General features: G+C 34.7%; 1 protein-coding gene across 5 annotated transcripts in view; it reads left to right on the forward strand.

Moving 5' to 3' along the window:
* Window positions 1-13,854, forward strand: part of CHRM2 (cholinergic receptor muscarinic 2) — a 2,909,771-nt gene that overhangs the window by 1,685,624 nt on the left and 1,210,293 nt on the right. The window lies entirely within an intron of this gene.

The following is a 13,854-nucleotide window of genomic DNA, read 5'->3' on the forward strand; positions in this document are numbered from 1 at the left end:
TATTTTATGAGTTACTGAAAGTATTCATTTTTAGCTATAACATTAGGAATGTCTGCATGTCAGCTTACAGATACAATAAAATAAAGACTTTAGTAAATTGCTAAGTAAAGAAATAGTGATGATTAAAGGTGTAAGACAAGGGTGTCTCAAGAATATAATTTATTTGCTTTAATCACAAATGTGGATATATAATGAGGATAATACTAAAATCAATACTGTAAAATACATTATGCACAAGGATGTAGAAATTCTAGTATTAATGACTTATACAGATAATATAATTATAATTACTAAAAGCAGTATAGGAATGTGGGAAGCTTTAACCCATGTAGATGATTGTTTGAAAGGAATAGGTTTGATGCTAAACAAAGATAAAAGTAAAGGAATTGAAGATACAAAGACAATAGCATGTACTCAATTGACAACCAAAGATTTTAATGTGCTGAGTATAGACTTTGGTAAATAAGTATATAGTATACAATGAAAAGCCTAATTAAAATAACTGAGCAACTTGCTTTTTACTGGAATGCATATAGATTGACTTATAAGAAAAAAAGAAAGTTTGAAAAAATTCAGTAGTGATGGTTAAAACAGCTTATCTATTAAGTGATTCCAATAATGCATGAAAAACAATTGTTAGAACTGATTTTTTTCATTCGTTTCTAGATTAAATCCTGTTAAAGGAGGAGTATTATATATGAATAGAAAAGAAGGAGTTTTGTTTGTTAAATGCTATTGTTTGTACAGCATCTTTGAATTTGTACAATGTACTAAAATGGAAAAAATGACAAAAATGAGAAATTAGTTTAAGAAGTTATTAAACATATGTATGAAGAATTATAAAAAATAATAAGAAGAAACAAAACAATAAATGAAAAAGTTTTAATGAAGAAAAAGAGAATTATCAACAAAAGATAAAAATGTGAATAATAAAGACTGATGAAATAAAAGATATTTGAAAAAACATTGTACAAAAACATAATGACACAATAGTATTATATTAATCCATAGGAAAATCTATCAAAGGAAAAATTGAAAGCAATTAAAAGAAAGAAATGAATGATGTAGCAAAAACATTACTGTAATGTCAAGATTTTTGGTGGGGAAGAGTAAGAGAGTAAAAATGTTGTAGGAAAAATTATGTGATGAGAATTTGTTTAAATATATCAAAGATAAACTATATAAATATGGAGAATATTAGATATGGATATTATAAGAATATAAGTAAAGAACCAAAAATAAAAATAGATAAAAATATTTCAATTTAATATGGGTAATATAGAATGAGAGAATAAATTGGGGTGGCCACAGTGGTGAAGTGGTTAGCATTGCCACCTCACAGCAAGAGGTTCTCTAGTTCGATCCACAGCTGGCGTGCCTTCTGTGTGGAGTCTGCATGTCCTTCCTGTGGTCACATGGGTTTCCTCCGGGTGCTCCGGTTTCCTCCTAAAGACATGCTGTAGATGGATTGGACACTCTAAATTGGCCCTATGCATGAGTGCGTGCATGTGTATGCCTTCTGTGGAAGGTTGGGTGCCGGGCTGTCAATTCGACACTGTAAAACTCCATTGCCAATCATGAGCAGACAGGTGATCTGCTGTGGTGACCCCTAACTGGGAAAAGTCAGAAGAAGAATGAGAGAATAAATGAAATCATGTTTAATGGAAAATGGATACTGAAAAATATTGAGAAAGATTAGATCATGGTTATGCAAAAAGATTTGGAATCTGATTTAAATAAAAAAATGTATCATTATGGTAAGAATGATGATTTCTTATGTATAAACATAGGACTGTATGTATGATTACACTAATTTGTAAATATGTACCTCTATATATATATATATATATATACACACACACACACACACACACACACACACACACACACACACACACACATATATATATATATATATATATATATATATATATATATATATATATATATATGGATCCCTATCAATTTATCGAAGTTCCAATACTCAGAAGACCATATGGCTGAGACCATATGTCCAAAGTTTTGGAACTCCGAACACTTTCTATGGAGATCACTGTATAGTGCAGAACTTGGAATTTGTCATTTTCCTTGCTTTAGTGCAATCTCTAAATTGGTATATTTAAGTAGCAGGGGGTGTGGGAGGTGCAGGGGGGCTTGTCTCCCTGCAAAAACGTAAAGGTAAGTTTTTTTTTTTTTGTTTCCTTATTGTTTCGAAGTTCCAAAATTTTTCGGACATATGGTCTTGGCCATATGATTTTTGGAGTTTTGCAATTTTGATAAAGTGATAGGGATCCATATATATATATATATATATATATATATATATATATATATATATATATATATATATATATATATATATATATATATATATATATATCTATGGGTCTACTTTGTTTCCTTGAATCTCTTTTCACTAAATTTCATTTCACCCCCATCACATCGCTGAAAACACAAATAACTGAAAACTGATTTTACTGCAGTTAGAATATATGGCACTGTGTAGAGTACTGTATGGCAAGTAAAAGATATATGCCCTTTTCTTGAGTCAATATTATAAGCATGAAAATACTAAACCGCGAACGCTCACGAATGAAAATGCCATGAATCGAAAGTGTGATTATGGGGTTGTGTTACAGTGAGGAGTGGGATATTTGCCCTTTCCTCACTGTAGTGCAACTTCGGAGTTATAATATATAGTTAGTGAGGGATGTGGGGGGCACAGCCCCCCACACTATCAAGTTCGATTCCCAGCATTTTTGCTCATGTGAGAGTTTGTGGTTTAGTCTTTTCATGCTTATAATATAGATAATCTATTCCCCACTGAAGTGCGATCCTGGAGTTAGTATATATAGTACGGGGGATGTGGGGGGCACAGCCCCCCACACTGGGAGGTGTGTTGGGCACAGTCCCTACTTATTTTGAGTACATATTGCCTTCTGGAGAGTGTTAAGTCATCGATGTTGCAAGTATGCATGTCTATTGTTTAAAATGTATTGTTTTGAAGTTTTTTTGGTAAAATACAATATAAAACAAACGACTAGTGTATTTGCTGTCCAAACAGTTTCCGTTTATTGTTTTTTCTCAGCAACCAAAAATCATTCTCCTATCTTGGCCAGATAGAGTAAACCCTTAAAAAATTGGCCAATATGTTTTATGTTAAAGGCACAATTTGGAAAACTAGCTCTTTTTAACACCTAATTGAATTATCACTTAAGACAAAGGAAAAAAATACATGTATGAGAGAACACAAACCAAGTTAACATGTTCACAGTTACAAACATTATACATCACATGTATTTTTTATATAAGTTTATCATCAATCTGACATTCCTTCCTTCCCTTAAACCTCACCCCTTCTCCAAAACAATATTCTGCATGTATTGTTCCCACAATTTTCATTTTTCTATGAATTTGCTCCTGCCCTTTCCTAAAGATCCCACTTCCAGTTCTTTTATCTTTGTTACAATATTCACTACTTCAAATACAGTTGGTTTAGATTTTGATTTCCATTTTCTAGTAATTGTTTTTTTTGGCAGCTACCAAATTTAACTTAATAAGGTCTTACTACATCTAAGCAATTCAGATCATGTATGCCAAAAAAAAAATTTTTTTAGTTACATCAAATTGCACACCCAGTGTTAAACTCTGACAAATTATTAACGTCCCAAAGCATATGCACCTAGTTAGCTTTTTCTTCCCCATCACAATTTCAACATTTGCCAAAATAAAAAAAAAAATCTTTGGACTCTGAGGTATAAAAATACCTGCACAAACACTTCCAAGTAAAAATCCTAAATCTTCTAGACTTTGTTACATACTTGTAAGCCTTACATATGCCGTCCCATTGTTTCCTTCTCTTCCTTATCCAACCTTTCTTCTCATTCTTTTCTAAGGTACTCTGATCGATTCCTGTAGTTATTGTGCAATGTTTTATATGCCCTATTAATTATCCCCATTTTAATAGCAGGTTCTGTTCTAGATTCAACTAACAACTCTACCAGAACAGGCCTTTCACTTAGGTTTCCCCTATCCTTTTCTCTTTGCCTAAACTCTGACATCAGTACCTGATAGGGAAGGCATTCTCTAATGTGCAGTCCAAATGTCTTCTTGGCCAGTTCCACCTCTGTTCTCTTTTTCTCTTTAGTTATTTGTTTCCAATATCTTGATTCATTTGCCTGTTTTCTCAAATAAATTACAGCCCCCTCTTGCCTCTTTTCTGCACCCCTAATTGCATTCATCCCTATTAGCAGAATCTCCTATCTGCTTCCTTAATCAGGAAAAGTAGCTCTTTGAATACATTTTTATGCACCTTATTTTAACTAAGTCATTTACTGACTCACAGCCTGAGTCCAAGCAAATTCTAAAACAGCTTGCAAAGTTACATGTATATTTGGATAGACTTCTGATAGATTTCTCTTGAAGTGATATCAATGTTTGATGCCCTTTGAAAGAATTAACACATTATTCTAAAGGAAAAGTGCTACAAATTCAGTGTGGGACTCACTGTTGGATAATATAGTGAAAACAAACTATAGCATGATCAATGGTGGTCAAAGGCACCTCAGTTCTGGCCAAGAGAAATAAAGAATATTTTTAAGGGTATAATACCAATAACCATTCTGAATTATATTTGTTTATCAATAGGAAAGGTATATCCTCTGAATGCCACCTCACTATAACAGCCTCCAATCCTCCTTGCAAGCAGATGTCCTGTCCCTCCTTTGATAGGATGCTATGCTTTTTTTAAAAACTTTCAGGTGCACCATAGGACCATTTATTATCCAGCCCCATGTTGCATTCATATTCACTCCAGTATAAGTAATTGATGTTTTAGATATTCATCTGTCTTTTGGAGAACATGCAGTCATCAAGGATAGGGAATTAAGTATTTGGTGCATAAAGTCTCCATAATAATCTTTTCACTTTCTGGTCACTACTAAATCCAATACACACTAACTCTTTGATTTCTGTCATCGAAGTATAACCAATAGCAATAAATCCTTCCCTGTAGAGAACGAGCCACCATCTTGTAGAAAATGATACAACTATGTAATAACATACCCACAGTTTCTTGCTCACTCACTTCAGTTTTTCACCAGTTTTAATCTTCTAATTTTATTTCCAGTACAAACACTTCATCTATTTAAGCATTTTAAGCATGCTAAAATGTATTTCTTTTAAAAGCTGAATGAAAGCCAATCATGACAGAACAGCAATTAGTGTCTGAGTTCCTGTTTAGGTTTTTTTGATGACCATGGGATTAGACAAATGGCTTCCTCTCCTACACTGACTTGACCCATTCATTCCTTCCTTCATTAGGTAACAGCCTTGTGGCCCATTAATTTTCCAATGTTGAAGAGAGTTAGGTTATTATAAAGTGTTCTAGTTTTCGAATCCTGTGGACTTGTTCTATTACCACTCTCTTGGAAGTCTGTAAGTTCATCTATAGCAGCCTCAAACACTTTATAAAGGGGCAGTGCATCCAGTATTTTTCTGGTACATTGGGATTTTAAGCCAGTGACATTCTTAGTTAGGACCCTCTGGGATCTTTCAAGTTGTTTGATGTGTTTAGTGTGGTACATCCCAAAAAAGGCATCATATTCAATAATTGGCTTAATCAATGCTAAACATAATGGGACAATGACCTCTTTTGATCTGGAAGATATCCCTTTGGTGATCAACTTGATAAACAGAAGAACTTTCTGACTACTGTTATTATGTGAGAAACAGAGGAGAGTGAATGATCACGCAAGTTCCTAGATTTCATTTTGGAGTAGGTCATTGTCTATGGCATATGCTTGGGGAGGGATGTTTAACAAATTTATCCATATTGTGCTTTTTTTTTTTTTTGCATTCAGGGTTGGACTCAGAAAGATTACCACAAGGTGTACAATTGATGTACACCTTGTGGTAACCACTTCCAATTCAGAGATAGCCATAGCACAGTGCTGTGGAATTCTGGAAAATCGTATATTCTAATAAGACAAGTATTCTCCCCTGTAAATGCCTGGAGTAAGGTATTCTTGTAAGTTACCTTGAAGTTACCTCAGCCACCTGTGTTATTGGGCATGGCCAAAACTTTGAACTCAACTAACTGTGTTAGCAGTAAGTGCCAGGGAGCTTAATGGACAAGTAAATGTTGGAAGGGTTGTGCATGTGTGCATGTGTGAGTGTATATAGTGCTATGAGTGCTGTGTATGTGAATTCATATCTGAGTGGGGAGGTCACAATGGGGGAGGTTTTAGGAGAGAAATAGGATAGATGCAAATGTGTGTGTGTGTGTGTGTGTGTGTGTGTGTGTGTGTGTGTGTGTGTGTGTGTGTCTTTGTGGGAACTGATATACCTCCACACTTCTGTGGACTAATGAACAATTCTTGCAACGTCAGGGGGGGGGGGGTGTTAAACTATGAGAACACATGTTGGGCCACAAGAAAGGCATGGGGTGAAGTAACTCTTTACATTGTGCCATAAAGACACAATAAACAGCTTTAAACCCTGGTCCTCCAGAACTTCAAAAGAACATTCTTGCCTTCTGATGGATGCTTTTCAAATTAAATATGTCTGTTAAATAAATGGAGTACAAGGAGGAAAATATTTTGGGTCTTGCACTTATGCCACAGATGTCTTAATGTGTTACAGTAATGGATCAGTTTTTTCAGTGTTTTTTTTTTTTTTATTTTTACAAAATAATAAATATAAAATTCTAATAAATGGCATGAGTCAATAGCTACAACAGTCCAAGAGTCATGACAGGGAACCTTTAACAGTCAACAGCTAGTGCATCCTGTATAATCAGGGACAGACATCTGAGAGGGATTGAGGTGTGTTTGTGTGAGTGGAGGGGGGCAGAGATCAGTAGAAAGCTGTGAGGAGCAATAGATGAAATCAGGGAGAATTTTTAAGTATTACTAGTCGCACTTCAAAAGTTATATAGTAATGGCACTAGCATCACAAGGCACTTTAAGAAAACACAGAATACTGAAACCTTAGTGTCTGGCATTACTGGATCATAGTAAGGATGTGACACTTCGGGGGTGTTCTGTGAACTCAGGGACAGGAAAGTGGTATGTCAGCATGTGTATGTGTATGTGTGCGTGTTTTTGAATGTATGCATGAGTGCAGGAAAGTTAATGGGGGGTGCATCTGCCAACAAAATGCATTGGCCACCAATATTGACTACTACGGGAACATGTTGACTTGCACTTGAAGAAGTTAATGGCAATTCAGGGACATACCAGTTATTTATTTATTTATTTATTTATTTATTTTACATTTGTTAACTGGGAAAGTCTGACTGAATACAGGTCCATTTTCAGATGAGGCCCAGGTAGAAAAGCTCCAAATGTACAAAAATAAGTGTAAATACAGTGAAATTATTACATTGAGTTATCACAAAACTGAGATTTGTTTAACAATATATATACACACAGGTACATGTTTTTCTCACATACACACAGCAAAGGTTGGAAGTAAGTAGCTGAGAAAGAAATAGTTAATGATTTCATCTGAAAAAGGAAAACTCATATATTAAAGTGGTTATCATACATGGTGTAGTGTTAACTTTAAATCTTTACAGTAGATGGGTGATACACATAATTTTAAACAGTTAGAGAGTCAGAGTTTTATTCTTGTAATGAGGTTCTCATTTATGAATTATGTTTGAGTGGGAGTTAGTCAGGGTTTGTACAGCAGATAAAAAAGTTCTTCTTTCATTGCACTTAACATGTCTGTGAATCACAATTTCCTCTATTGTTTTGGACACAGGTCTAACAGCCAGGAGTGTGGTTGTTTCTGTATTCCTGACTTATTTTAAATATATTATAAGCACACCAGGTGTTAATCTGACTGAAGTTTCTTTGTATCAGAGGGTGATAATGACTCCCAATTTACAATCATCAGCAAACTTGGGTAGTCAGACTTAACACTGGCATTATAATACAGGAATCATTAACTCTACCCACCTTTCCCAAAGTCTGTTAACTCTTAATAATTCAAAAAGCAGTGTCTGACTCCTTTTTAACCACAGAATTTGCAGTCAGTGGTGTTTGTTTGGTTTTCTTGACCTCTTCTATCAACAAAGTTGTTTTGAATAAATTGTTGTGAGGGTCACTACCAGTATAATGTCTGTCTGTTTTTGTTTTCTGGAGGAATTTACAGATATAACAATTCTGTGTAACCTTTCCCCTCTATATTTCTTCTCAGTAACATGAGTCTGCCTTTGTTTTTTGTAATTCCAGCAGCTTAGAAATCAGATTTTATTGCTCTAGCATACCAATTTATCTTCATCCTCCTGAGAAATACCATGAAAACCTGTTAATTAATAATATTAGTTCTCTAGTTTGAAATGCTCATTGTCTTGCAATGCATTTGTTGCACTAATACAACAACAACACTACAAGCATTACTAATTATAGAGCAATTCACTAATACAGCACTTTCATTTTTGACTTAAACCCTTAACTTTTGGTTATAACTACAGATAAGTAACACAAGGAGCCAGACTGTGAATCATTTTTATGCCTGCTTCTGTCATCTACATCCACCCTGTTAGCTTCTAGAAGTGCCAAGGTTGTTTTCAATGTGGTTATCCTGCATTTCACTTTCTATCTACAAGATAATCAAAACAGTGCTGCTTATATGTTTGCCATTCTTTTATCTGACCATTTAATATAGCCAAATAAATTAATATGCATCTTGTAATGTTTTAAAATAATTGAGTAAAAATCTCACTTTTTCCATGCTGCCCATCTTTTTTAATCAGTGAATTCTCTGTGCTAGTTTCAAGACAGTCCTCCTTAGTAGAGGATTTAGCTTGACCTCTCAGCACCACCTGACTTTTATCAGTTTTGTACACTTTTTCTCATATGGGTATAATAAATAAAACATAACCCCACAACAGCCTCAGAAATTTAAATATATTGACAGTTTCAGTCTTGTAGAATTAAAATTACAGTTTTAATCTTGAAAGGAAAGGCAGCTAGGCTCAAAGACTCCTAATATGTTTGCTACCATGAGTGGAAGTCTTGCCATGTCCTTAAAACATCCATGCTTAATACCGAAGCAATGACTGTGACCTTTTTTTAGTATTTTTGTAGATGACTATACCAGTCAATGATCATCAGTCCTCCCTTCTCTATATCCCCACTAGTGCCCTGTCCCCTGACTACCTAGGATGAATGTTGGGCGTCTTTGTCATCACTGGAGATTATGAGATTTTTTATTGATTGCATTGCCTTTATTGACCGAAAAGTACAGTGTAATGGCATTATTAAACCATCAATGCTGTTCATGTATGCATACCCAAAATTTTATGTTATATATTTATATATTCAACTATTTAATTAGTTATTTAGTGATATATTTAAGTTCCACTGATGGAATTAGACTCATTATGCCGATAGAATATTTCATAGAAAATCCCAAGCTCAATTCCAAAATTTGACAAGAGTACCAGGAAATTCCACTACTGTTTTTGAATTAAAGAATATTGTGTATGTCACTTGATGACATTGGTTGGTATAAATGAGATTGAAAGCAATATGTTGCAGCAAATAAGAATCAATACCATAGAAGAACATTGACCCAGTAGAAATAATGTTGGATATAGGTAGATGTGAGGGGAACATTTCACAGAAACTGATAGATCCACCAGAGAATGCAGATGGAAAGATATTTTGGAGAATATATTTCTAGATGGTGAAGAAAACTTGAAAGAGCTTGTTGAAAATGGAATTGACTGTCTCTAAAATAAAGGACAAGGCCAAAAATTATCACGGACCAGTTTTCTCAACTTTTTTACTCAAGAATTTTCAAAAAGCTAAAACAATGGAGTGATAATGGTCCAAATTCAGGGATATTGCTTTTAAATAGTACTCTAGTTGCATCAGTTAAAATCTTCTAAATAATAAGTATAAAACTGTATTCTCTGGCATTGTTGATGGTGTGGAATCCTTTGTGACTTAACAGAAAATCAAAACTTTTAGGATGAGGAAGGCAGAAATATGAAGGAAAATCAGGAATGTTATACATAATCAATGAGAGTTGAGAGGCTTATCAAATAAACTTTTAAATACTGATAGTGTATAAAGATTCACAAAACTTTTCATTTTGTGATGAACGTGAAATCTGTAACTCTAATGAATGGAATTATGTAACAAGTTTAACTGTCACTGTTTTGTTAGAAAGTTACACATTTTATGAGGTAGTGGACAATAAAATCGCAGACATATGAGGAAGCTCTGTGACATGACTATTATCCCAGTATTATTAAGGTTTCCAATACCCATACAAAGACATGCTGCAGGTGGATTGGACACTCTAAACTGGCCCTAGGTGTGGGAGTGTGCATGTGTGCGCCTTCTGTGGAAGGTTGGGCACTGGGTTGGTAACGCAACACCATAAAAACTCCACTGCCAATTGTTCTGTGGACCATTGTTCTGCTGTAGTGACCCCTAATGGGAAAAGCCAAAAGAAGAAGGAAATTAAGGTTTCTAATAGTTCATATAAGCTATGAGGGCAAGATGGTGTTACAATTAAAGATAAAGAAGTGCTTCTGGTAAAGACTTATGGAGAAACAGTAGAAAACAAAAGTATAAAGTGGTATTGTAATGGATCTTATGGAAGACAGAAGGTCAATAATTCATAATAAAACAAAAGGATAACAACTTAGGATAGGTATGCACTATGGGACAAACTTATTTTGTTTTTTTATTTTTGTCATTGAACAAATGAATTGCATAGTAGATACTAGGAAGGAATCTTCAGCAGACGTGACATTTGAAGGATTTACACTGACATATGTCTTTTGCAGGATTTGACAAAAAGAAGGATATTCTCCTATGAAAGAATTGTATCTTAAATGACTTTATGTTTAAATAAGATGTAGATTGAATTTGCAAATTAGAATATATAGAAAAGTAATTCAGAGATTTATGAATATGTGGTCTCATGCTGCACAGAGATAAAGCCTTGACTGATCTCAAGACAACTATAAAAACTGTAAAATATAGAAAAAGATGACAAGAGTCAAATGGGATAAGTAGATTCTTCCAGTAGAACAGGGCGGATTGGGATACAATTACTGGAGAAACCTGCAGGGGAAAAGAGACATGAGTGGTCAATTAAAGCTAAGCCATCATGGGTAAGAGAAGCATCTCAGCTAGCTGGATTGTCAGCATATGTAGGAGTGCAAGCAGACTCTTTGCAGTAAGTATCCTAAAATAGCTCTGCTGCATGGTGAGCCACTTAGCATGGAGGTTAGAAAAGCATGTTAGGGTGCATGTACATCTCAGAAGTAATTATTATGGAGAACCCAAGATGCAAAGAGGTTGAGAATAGGACAGTCCAGAAAGATTTGTAAAAATTATTCACTCCTTAGCATCCAACTCTTACCTTCACTAGAGATGAAGGGAGTTAAAGTATACTGGTGGAGAATTTTTGGTGCAGAAAAGGGAGCTAATGGAGCTGTTCTTGTGGAGTAAGGCTGATTCTGTGGACCCAAAAATTGAAAGATATTACCAAGAATTGAGTTAACTTGAATGCCCAATGCTGTGTTACTGAATGCTGTTATAGTCAGCGGTCATAAAGGAATGGAAGCGTGCGAAAGCAAACATTTTTAATGTGGAGATTTCGATCATATTGTTTCATATTGTGGAAAACAAGAATGTATTGAATGAGGTCATAAGGGTAACCAAAAGTATCATGTAATTCATTATTCTCACTCTTTCTTTATTTATTTGCATCTGTTGATTGAGAAAGTCTGACTGGATCATTAATTCCATTTCAATTGAGTCCTGGGAAGAGATTTTCACAAATTACAGGCAATTTTAGAGAAATTACAAGATCAAAACAGGGTGAAAATAAGCAAATAGTATACAAATTTACAGAAAGTTTTGAAATCAAAACATCCACTTATAGAAGTAAAAACAGTTGATTAAAATAGTGCTTACACAGTTAAAAGGGACATCAGTCACTTACATAACAGTTCGCACATGTCAGATGCTATTTAGCATTCCCTTCTTTCATATAATATACACAATTACTTTAGCGATATTACTTAATATATATATTGAGCTTTTCACTTCTGCTAGGACAAGAACACAAACACAAAATTAAAAGTTTTTGTAGCCACAGCATCACACATTTGGGGGTGTTGGACACTTCTGGGTGGATTATAAATGAGTGAAAGAGAAAAGAAGAAAAAATATTGCAAAGATGATGCATTGACAGAGGCATTGGTCAATACTTTTGTATTATTTGAAACAAAAGAAGGTGAACTTTCAGTAAAGAGGATAGGAAGCAGGCTAAGAAAAAAGGAAAGGAGCATCTGAAGAAAGTGTTATTTATTGCCACAGATAAATAAGAATGTATTTGTTATGTCACTTACTGTGAATAGCTTTGCAAATTCTTTATGTAGGTTAGTGACACTGACATGGTGTGAAAGGATGCATATGTATACTGATGTATATATAATAAGATTGTTAGATGTTATACTCATATAAAAATATATCCACAACTAGAATTTGTGTTCTTGTAAACAAACACGCACGCACACACACGCACACACACACACACACACACACACACACACGCACACACGCACACACACACACACACACACACACACACACACACACACACACACACACACACACACACACACACACACACACACACACACACACACACACACACACACACGCACACACACACGCACACAGATTAAAGTATTTGATGCAAAATTAAGGCATGAAGAACTGTAATGGTAAATGTATGAACAAGACAAGGATATTAAGAATAGTATATGTATGTATGTACTATGAGTTCAGAATGAATAAAATTGTTTGATGAGTTAAATATAAGTTTGCTTGGCAATGTAAATAATTGTGACAGATTACTTTAACTGTAGTTTAAGAAACCATAATGAAAAAGTGGGTCAATATATAAAGAAATACAAGGAAATGATGCAGAGTAGAAACCTGCATTTAGGGGATAACCAATGGTTTCCATAAAAATTTGATAATATTAAGAAGTATGTAAATTACATTTTTGCAATGAAATATATTAGAAGCCATTAAAAGCGGTAGACATATCTTACAGGTCTCTGCTCACATTGTAATTTAGAGTATCGTGGGTGAAGATGAAAAAATGTAAAGAACAGGAAAGGGTAAAAATAGACTGATATAAAAAAAAAGTGAAGCAGGAGAACACCAAGGGGTAAGTTGGAGAGCTGTATATAAGAATCATAGATGCAGTGGTGGGTGGTAATTAAAGTAAAATATAGAAAAGATGGTAAGAGTCAAGTGGGATAAGCTGATTCTTCTAGCGGAACAGGGCAGATTGGGATTACCCAATATGAAGGGGTATTTCAGAGCTACACCGTTAAGGATACTATACAAAGCAAAAGCAGAAAACTCTAATTCCAAGTAGAAAGGGATGATCTTGAAACAAGGCAGAAGCTCAAGGAACAAGGAGAGACTGGGATTTTGGATGCAGGCCTTTAAGGACAATAACAATAATCATACAGAATATTATATCGATAAAGTAGTAGAAAGTATTCTAAGAACTAAGCCAACATGGGAATGGAGAAAGGAGATTCTACAAATAGGGATGACTGCAATTAGGGATATAGACAATAGGCAAGAAGGGGATGGAATTTATTGTAGAAATCTAGCAAAGGAACCAAGGTATTGGGAGCAAATAACTAGAGAGGGAAAGGTAATAGAATGGGAAGAGGCCAAAAATGTCTTTGGACTGCAGGTTAGAGATTGCCTTCCCTATCAAGGATTGATATCAGAGTATAGGCAAAGAGAAAGAAGTAGGGGGGTCCTAAGCAAAACACCAGCACTGGTA

Source organism: Protopterus annectens, chromosome 11.part0 (assembly GCF_019279795.1).
Source record: "Protopterus annectens isolate FY-2018-M chromosome 11.part0, PAN1.0, whole genome shotgun sequence".
Lineage (NCBI taxonomy): Eukaryota > Metazoa > Chordata > Ceratodontiformes > Protopteridae > Protopterus > Protopterus annectens.